Source organism: Ammodytes marinus (genome assembly GCF_949987685.1).
Source record: "Ammodytes marinus genome assembly, chromosome: 11".
Lineage (NCBI taxonomy): Eukaryota > Metazoa > Chordata > Actinopteri > Uranoscopiformes > Ammodytidae > Ammodytes > Ammodytes marinus.
Genome location: NC_137215.1, coordinates 27,478,112 through 27,487,784, shown reverse-complemented (window position 1 = coordinate 27,487,784; position 9,673 = coordinate 27,478,112).

Genomic DNA, 9,673 nt, shown 5'->3' with positions numbered 1-9,673 from the left:
GGGGCAGAAGGCAAAGTCAAGAAAAGATGGAAATTCATGAACATATTGGCTTTCCTCGAGCCACATATTCAGGACCGGGAGACATGCTCCAATTACAGGGAGGAGAGTGAGGAGACCGCATTCTCCCTACTCAATGCAATGTCAGAGATAAACAGGGAGCAAACGGTTTTTATTACAGATAAATGCTGAATGTAGATTTGACGTGTATTTGTGTGGGTAGCCTACACTAATAGCCTAGCACAGCGGTTCCCAAACTTTGTTTTAGCCGCGCACTCCCTTCTATGTCTCAACCGAGTTAACGCACCCCCAATCCCCCACACCTTCATAAAAACAAAATGCAACAAGCTTTTTGTATAGCCATATTAAAGGTGGCATGTTTAACATAATAAAATAATCACGATCGCAACAATGCACTCTGGCATTTGAATTAATCTGAAACACTGTAACACAGTTTCAATATAGGCTAATCCAGCTTCTATTTTTCCCGTGCCTCTTTTTTTCTCTCCACACAAAGCGTTCAAATTCCTAGCGCACATACGCATGCCCTTGCCGCTTCCGAGAGCACAGTCAGTGTTGGTGCACCCGGTAAAAAAAATAAAATACACAACATTTGTTATTCACCATCTGCCATATTAAGGCTTTATACTTTTTACAATGTTACTGTCATTTTATTCCTTGATTTTATTTATGAACTAAATTAACTGAAATATCTTTCAACCAGAGCAACACCACAGCCTGGAGCGGTGATGAGGAGTCGCCAGAGGACATCTGTCCTTGTGGTCCAACTCCACCCCGGTCTACCTCACCAACACCACCGGCTGAGATACCTACTGCCTCATCCAGTTGCCGACCGTGTTCCTCCAGGGAAAAGGAGAAGGGCTCCACCACCACCTCCAGAAATTAATCATTTTCAGCAGGGAATGTTGGAGGTCCTAAGCAAGCAGGACACGAGCGAGGAGGATAATTTTTTATTAAGCCTGGCACCAGCCTTAAAAAGACTGGACAACAAAAAAAAAGCTCTTGCTAGAATCCAACTACAGCAAGTTTTGTTCGACATTGTCACATCCCGGCTCAAGGGAAGGACAAAAGAGGAGACCACACAAGAAAGTTAGTTTAACCAAATTATAATTTATTTAACCAAGTTTAAAGTAAACTAATAAAGAGTGTGTGAATGTCAGTAATCAGTAGTGATTGCTGTGTCTGTGTGAGTGAAGAGTGTATGGGTTGTGTAAAGCAGCACTAACTAAAACAAACCAACCAAACCATACGTCAAGGGAGGGAGACCATGGTTGCGTTCCGAATCGCATACTCTTTCTTTTTTCTATTCTACATACGACATCCGACGATAAAAAGAATCTAGTTAGGATGCAGTAGGCATACTATTGGGACATACTTTATTCTCTTATTTCATCATAACATTGCGCCTTGATCTTGCCTCTTTCTTTTATATCCGTCGTATCCCCGTTTGTTTTCACATGGAGGCTTCGTCGATGTGACGTCACTTAACGTGCGCACTGGATTGTGGGTCAGAATCGACCAAATAGGATGCAGTTTTCAACACTATCAATCTTGGCCGCATGAAGTAGGACATCCGGGTACTTCTAACCATCCTAAATCTGGCCACAATAATCGGGACATCCTAAATATTTTTTCTACATACTATATAGTACAAAGTATGCGATTCGGAACGCAACCCAAGTGGCTGACTCCTGCAGCTTTTATAGCTCAGGAGAGCAGCTAGCATGGGTGTTGATGATCAGCAATCAGCTCCTGGCAGCCTGCCAATCAGGAGGTGCCAGGAGCTGTCACACCCCCCCCCCCCCCCCCCCCTCCATAAAAACGAGGTTCTCCACGTAACCTGCAAAACAACAAAAGTTACATACGTGGAACACAGTTCACTGACCAATTCAACCAAAACAAACAAACCTGGGACACATTTAACAATGAGGCATGACATCCACTCGTCCCGTCCTCACATTCATCCTCTGGCATCCCCGAGACCCAGCAACCTCATGACTCGGGAACACACCACAGGAATGAATGCTAACAGGTGAATGAATGAATATCTTTATTGTCATTGTAACAGGTACAACGAAATTAAGTGCAGTCCTTTTAGTGCAAAAACATCTGTTATGAGAAAATTATACAAGTGGCTATATCCCGTTTCATACCAGGCCAGAAAAAGTATTGAAGGACCCGCCCATATGTTCTCCTCAATCCCCCCTGACCAGCTACCATTTTGACTACCGGCTGTCTATATTTCACAGGAAGCACAATCTTCCCCACTGATCCCCCAGTCAAATTTCTCCCATGAGGGACCCACCTCCTCATCAGCAGGCCATGATGGAGAAAATAACCTCCCGAGTTGTTTCCCCCATTAAAGAATCACTCCCCCGGTGGAACCATGAAGGTGTATTGAAGTAGTATAAATGTGCAATTTATTTTGAAATCGGTTCATCCTAGCCTGAGAAAAGGCAAAAAGAGTGTTTTTATGGTCTCTCTGGCTGTCTCTGCCTCTAAAGTCAGAAATCCTCCTACTACCACAATGCACTGCGCTCGCAGTCCTCCAAGGACCCGCCCATATTTCCCTTGAAGTCTCTCCATAGCGTCTCGTCTGGACCTGGGGCCTGTTTCAGGTAGCTGGTTTTGAGGCAACCCAGAGTTTGTTCGCTCTGAGTTAGTGGAAACTCTGGGTTTTCCGTTTCAGGTAGCAGGTTCAGCACAACCGAGAGTCAGTTACTGCGGCAACATACGCCGTGGGTCTAACCTGCTCGGGAGGTGGTTAGACCTACCCTGAGTTTGTTTTCACTTTACGCTGCAGCTCCGACTGAAGAAAGAGTCACTGTCACACGCGTCCCTGTACAGTTTGAAGCAAAGTCACTCCATAGAAATCTCCATCGGGATGTTTTTATCATTTCCTGATGATTTTACGTTTGACCGATCATTTATCTGATCAGTAGCCTTGTTCTCAGCCCTCGGTCCGTTCATATAGGCGGCCACCTTACACATCGTGACATGACACAAATCTCAAAATTGACCATTGCTTAAAAAACGATGTTTTTGCCTGCCGTGTCTCGCCTTAATAAGAATAACATAAGTGGCTTAAAAATTACTTTTATTGACATTAAACTATTTCATGCAACACAATAAACAGCATATTCATTTAAATTGATGAGATTCAGTGGTGTCCCAGCTAAAATGCATTTATACAGAACGAAACAAAAAACAGAATTAATTGTTGTAGGAACTTTTTTTTAACTTGAAACATTTTAAATTGGAATTTTATTACATCAGTCCTGTTTTTCTTGAACATCATAATGATTTTTGATGTCTTTAGGACTTAGTTGGTAGATACCATTCTTTTTTGGACATCCTTATGTGTGAAACTGTAGGTAGCAATTTTTTTGGTCAGTGAAGCACAAACGAGCATCACACTTAATGCATGCCGTTGACGTGTTTCCATCCTTGCACTGCTTGCAGCGGCCTCTTTTTTCGTTTTTTATTGGCAAGTGCCCCACATTATCCCTGCGGACATCTGGTGGGGGAATATTGTGGGTCATCTTTTTCGCACTGGGTCCTCTTTCTCTAGCCTCATCCACAGATGGTCTGCCTCTCTTCATGGTGTTAATTTGAATGTGAGAGCTTGCTAGCTGTGCCTGGAAGTGCCTCCTAATCATGACTTCCTTTTCAGGGATCTGAAGGGTTCGACAGTCATGTCTGAACTGCAGCCAAGCATTGACCACTCCGAGGGTGATGGTGTGCCAGAAAATGTACGAGTACCAGCGAGAGGACTTGATGTGGAACTTGTACTTGGCTGTGAAAGAATCAAGCAAATCAATCCCACCCATGAATTGATTGTAGGTGTTGACAATGGATGGTCTGTCCACTTCAATGAAGGACTTGCTGGATTTGTCCGACCGGCCAACTTTGTCAACTGGGTGTGGGCCATCAAACGTGGACGGAAGAGTAACTGACCTGTTGTCATACCATCTCACGGCACAGATGTTGTCATTTTGCTCTACTCTGAAGTCGAAGCTCCCTCTGCCTTGTTTTCCCAGCTCCTTCTCTTCTGCTAACCTGAGGCTTGGCACACGCACAGGTCGTACTGTTCCGGTGAAGTGGATTTGATGCTCCAGGAGTTTTTTGAGGAGAGGGACAGAAGTAAAGAAATTGTCTGCATAGACCTTGTAGTTTTGTCCAGCAGGGAGTGTTGATGCTAGCTTCATGACAACATCTCCTGATAATCAGGGCTGGACTGGGACCAAAAATTGGCCCTGGCATTTTGGACCCAGACCGGCCCACCACAATTGATCGACCACCCACCAGCACACATTTATCACGGTCCCTTAAAGATGACTGTTCCATTGAATTAAATTAAAATGTTGGTTTATTTTGAACAAGTGTACAGACATATAATACAATAATATTTACAAAGTGTTAGTAGCTATAGTATTCTGTTGTGGGTGGTGCTCAAAAATGCCTCTAACATGGTAGGCTCAGGATGGACAAAGTAATCAACCTCCTCCTGCTCCTTGCTCCCTCTCTCCAGACTCCTCCTCTGTGGATGGTGTCTCAACCTGTTTCATAAATGAGGAGAGACACACAATTGATTGAGGTTTTGAGGATGTATCAGTTAAAGAGGTGGAAAGATGCATTACAATATACAAATTGTTGTTTTACTAAGTAAACCAATGTGAAAAAAAGTGTACAAAAGTAATGGTCTAATGTATATTATTCTAAAGTACATGATGGTCTAGAAAGCAGGTCTAGTAAAATAAACTTACCAGCTTGTAAAAAGTAAGTATGCTACAATTCTGTGGTGGTCTAATTTTCTGAATATTTGTAAAAAAGAGAAGCCTAATGCCTCAAACACTCAGTGTTGTGAAAGGAGAAAGTGTGACAACTTTATGTTGCATATTTGAGTGAATATACTTTTCTGCATTTACTGTTAACTTTGTGATATATTAATATATTTTTTATGTTCAGGTCAAATTACAGTCTGCATTTTTAAATTGCATTTAAATCATATATAAAATAAATGAAATTCAAGTAGGCTATGTTTAACCATGTCAACAATCAGTAGCCTACAGAAAAGTATATTTAAGTAAAACATTATTAAATCCACTATACTGAATAAGTAGGCTACAGCAAGAAGCAAAAACTGACAGCTTCCTCACTTTAATGTTGATCAGCTAGCAAAGTAATGATACTCTTTCAATACACCAACAACAGAGCTATTTAACTCCCCAAATAAACCACAAGAGAGCTAGCAAATGTTTAGTAGGTTGTTAGCTAAAATAGCCACTTTGACATGGCTCTATAGATGGCTCTATCCATGATGTTAACGCAAGCAGCTAGCTGTTGGCAAACTACTGCTGTTTTAAAATTTAGCAAGCTACACAATTATTCTCAACATAACTTTATTTTCAACTTCTTACCACTAGTCCAGCAACTGTCTCCTTTCCGTTTCTTCTCCGTTTTTCTCGAGTTGTTTTTCTGTCTGTTAGTGACGTGACTTGATTGAGTGATTGACAGCCGAGGCCCAAGGGGCGGGGCCTCGGCCCTCCGCTGTGTGTGTGATTGGGCCAGGCCCGGTACAGAACCAATCATGATGAATGGGCCAATATTTCATTGGTCTTTTAGGTTAAGTTGACAGTCTGCACGGCCAAGAGGGAAGGGACCTCGGCCAACGGCTGTGTGACATGGGCCGGGCCGGGCCGGCCATGGATGGGACGGGCCGGGCCCAGATTTTTTTTTTTTTTTTTTTTTTTTTAATTGAACCTCGTCGGCCCGGGTCGGCCCAAAAGGCCGCCGGCCATTCGGGCATTTGCCCGGTATGCCAGATGGTCAGTCCACCCCTGCTGATAATCCAAGCGCAGACTTGGCACGTTTACCCTGCACACTCCCTTGATACACTTCAAAGTCGCACAGTATGCCTGAGATTCCTGTTCTTGCCCAAATTTTGAAGCCCCAGGGATGGGGTTTCCCCCGCAAGTATTGCCGGATTCCACTAAACTTCCCCTTAAAAGGAATCATCATCTCATCTACCGAGTTATGCTCCTCCGGCACTATCTGGAGGCAGTTCTCCCTGAATGCATCCAACCATGGCCTAATCTTCCAAAGTTTGTCCTTTTTCTGTTCATCTGAAGCAGTCAGGTTGTTGCAGGGGCGGTTCTACAGGGGGGCAAGGGGGGGCAGTGGCCCCCCCACTGAAGAGCCTTGCCCCCCCAGCTGCCCCCCTAACTTTTGCATTCTCAAAAATGTACTTGTAAGAACAAACCTCCACTATGTCAACAAGCCACACAAATAATTTAAACAAACAATAAATTGAACAAAAGTAAATAATTTTGAATCTAATCTTATGCCCTGCGCCCCTGCCCCTCAAATACTTAGCCACGGCCCTGCATCATATGCGCATATCGGCGATCACACAGTTTGTCACACACAGCGAGTCAGCGCGCTGCTGTGCCATGCAGCCCTGCGAAGAGTTACTGACCTGCTCCGAGCATCTGAAGGTGAAGTCAGTTTACCCTTGTGAATTTTAAACACACCAATTTAACTTAAAGTTATATTTGTAATTAATGTAATGCAATGCAAAAGTAGCTAATTCATCAATAAGAGCACAACCATTAATCGTTGGCCAAAAGGGAAATCACTCGCTTGTGACGTGTAGAAGCATATTGCCCTTTTATTAATTTGTAGGCCTGTTGTAGTACAGGCAAGAGCTTGATAAAAATATTTAAAAAAAAAACCTGGATGTTCGGATCCATACAATTTAACACTGGGTCGCCGTTTCGAGAGAGAGAGAGAAAGAGAGAGAGTTGCCGTTTCTGAGGCATTAAGTTACTACAGTGACACTGACAGTGCTAGCTAGGAGATCGATACTTTTTGTATGAACAGCCAAACATAGCCTACTAAAAACTCTCACATATCACAGCAAACGAGCTGCACAAATTAAACCAGGTTACATAATCATATGTTAAAGACATGAATAAATAAGTGAAGGAATAGAGGGAAAAGAAGAAATAAATGTGAGGGATGAAGAGGAGGTTTTATATTCAGACAGAGGGACAGACGACAGAGGCAGGTAGTGATCAGCAGGCAACATGGGAGATAGAGAGAGAGAGAGACATAGGGTTAACATGGCTGAAAGGTAAGCAGAGGGTCTGACTGCAGTCCCAGCCTAAACTACTGTAGCCTATTGTTATTCTCCTTCCATATAAATTCCACTACACTAGAGTGATATGTCATGTCACTCAAAATAACACGTTTCAATTATTGCCTGTTTTCTGTTGTAGCAATGTGTTGTATAGGGTAAGCTATGTAGGCTTAAGATATAGGCTACACATGTCTTATTTTATCAGAAATGATGATCAATATAATATATATGGGGATTCCCGCTACCGTCCTCCCATGCCCCCCTGCCAAGACCTCTTGCCCCCCCTTCGCCACCCCATGTAAAATGTTCTAGATCCTCCCCTGGGTTGTTGGCAAAGTGAATGGATGAAAGCAGGGACTGGAATCGGTTGCGAGGCATTACATCAGCTATAGGGGCATAGCGTGTATCTGCTTCCCAGTAAACTCTGACAACAGGCATTTGTACTATGCCCATACGCAAGTACATGCCAATCATCAGCTGGAGCTCTTTAACAGAAATATCAGCGACTGTCCCATTATCCTGGAGACTGTACTCATTCCTACTCAACATCAAATTATGTAGCATTTCTAGGGACACAAATCTCTCAAAATACTGCAGTGGGGTTTGTAGTGTACCGTTGGAGGTTGCCGCAAAATCAATACCAGTGAATGTTGTGTCAGGTTTGGCAAACTCTTTCTTTAACCAGCGAAACTCTCTGACTTCTGTATTCTCACTGTGGGTTGTTGTACCAGGTATATTCTCACTGTTGCTGCTCATTGTTTCTATCTGTCTGTCTGCCTCTGTTTCACTTAGGCTTTCAGTTTCACATTGAATGTCATCTTCTGTTGAAAAGTCCTGATTTTGTCCTTCCTGTGCTATGATCTGTTCATCGCAATCACTGTCCTCTGACTCAATCTCAAAGTCACTTGTATCTCCATCGACGATGGCATCCAATACATCCTGCACTGAGTACACTCGTCCTCTCTTTGTCAATGGCATTCTGAAATGCATATTAAGACATTTTTATCTTTTGCAGATCTCACACATGTATATACTCTAAATTATTATACTATAAAGCAACACTGGGATTCAATGGGAGTAATTTTTTTTTGTATTTGTGTTATAGTTTTAGGCTAAAGTTTAAGGTTATTTAGTTTTATATAAAACTAAATGACTTTAAACTAGGGCTGTCAAGCGATTAAAAAAATTAATCTAATTAATTACAGTCTCTCTCTCTCTCTCTCTCTCGTAACTTCTGTCTCCACAACAGACAGCGCTGCGCTGCCACAGATGCCTATGCCGATTCATTCACCATCGTCGTACTCATAGGCAAAAATATTGAGAGACACACACACACCCGTTTACGCAGGAGACGAGACAGCTAGCAAACAAAATTGAGACACGGGGAGAAAGATTGAGAGATACTGTTTTGAACCTACATTGTTGCACCCACTAAATCAGGGGTGGCCAACCCGCGGCTCGCGAGCCGCATGCGGCTCTTTGCCCAGCTTCGTGCGGCTCTTCAGTTCATATCAAATTATAATTTATTTTTTTATTTTTTTTTATACTTTATTTTTGTGTGGGCCTATGTGTGTGCATGTTCGCAAACGTTTCATGCGGCTCTTACGTTCGTTTTACATGTCTATTATTTCATTTTTTATTTTATTAATGTGTAGGCCCTATGTGTATGCCTGTTCGCAAATGTTTAATTGAGGACGCAACATAACGTTCGCAAACGTTTGGTGCGGACGCAACATAAAACTGCCCGCTCAGCTTGGAGGGAGGTTTTCCGTGAGCAAACTATTTGTGTCAAGTTCGCTCCGAAACAGAGTGGGAGAGTTCATATTTGTTGTTGAACGTTATGGCAGGCCATTCTGCCTTATATGCCAGGTGTCATTTGCGCATTTCAAGGCTTCAAATCTTCGGCGCCACTTCAGCTCTCTCCATGCTAAAAGTAAGTCCCACAAAGCAACATGCATAGTAAGAGAAAAACGCTATTTTAAATTGTTATATTTTTGTTTGTGGACTTGGTTGAACTGAGAGTTTGTGTGTGAGGCAGTGCACACAATGTTCATTGTTGAAAATGACTGCCCTGTCGTCTTTAGTACTGTAGGAGTCCAGTCCTGTCATTATCACAGGGAAGGCCTTAACGATCTGGGGGCCTGTTTCAAGTCCTAGTGTGGGGCCCCCTGTTTTATTTATTTTATTTTATTTTTAACCCCTTCAGACCCGCATTTTTTCTGCTGGGCAAATAATTTTTTTTTAGCTGATTCAGACTACTCTTGAACATAAAACCAGAGTGGATAATTTTTTTTTTCGAACTCATGTTTTTATGAGTTTTTTTTCATGTCCATTCCAATGGACGCCAGGACACGATGCACGTAAAATGCCATAAAAACATTAAAAATAAAAGGCATATATGTCCTCAGGTATGGCCTAAACATCTGGAACTGGATGTTTTTTGAGTCTGTAAGTTTCTCAACATGCAGAACTTGATAGGTGTCGCAGCGAGGGTAGGGAACAGCAGTGGGGTCA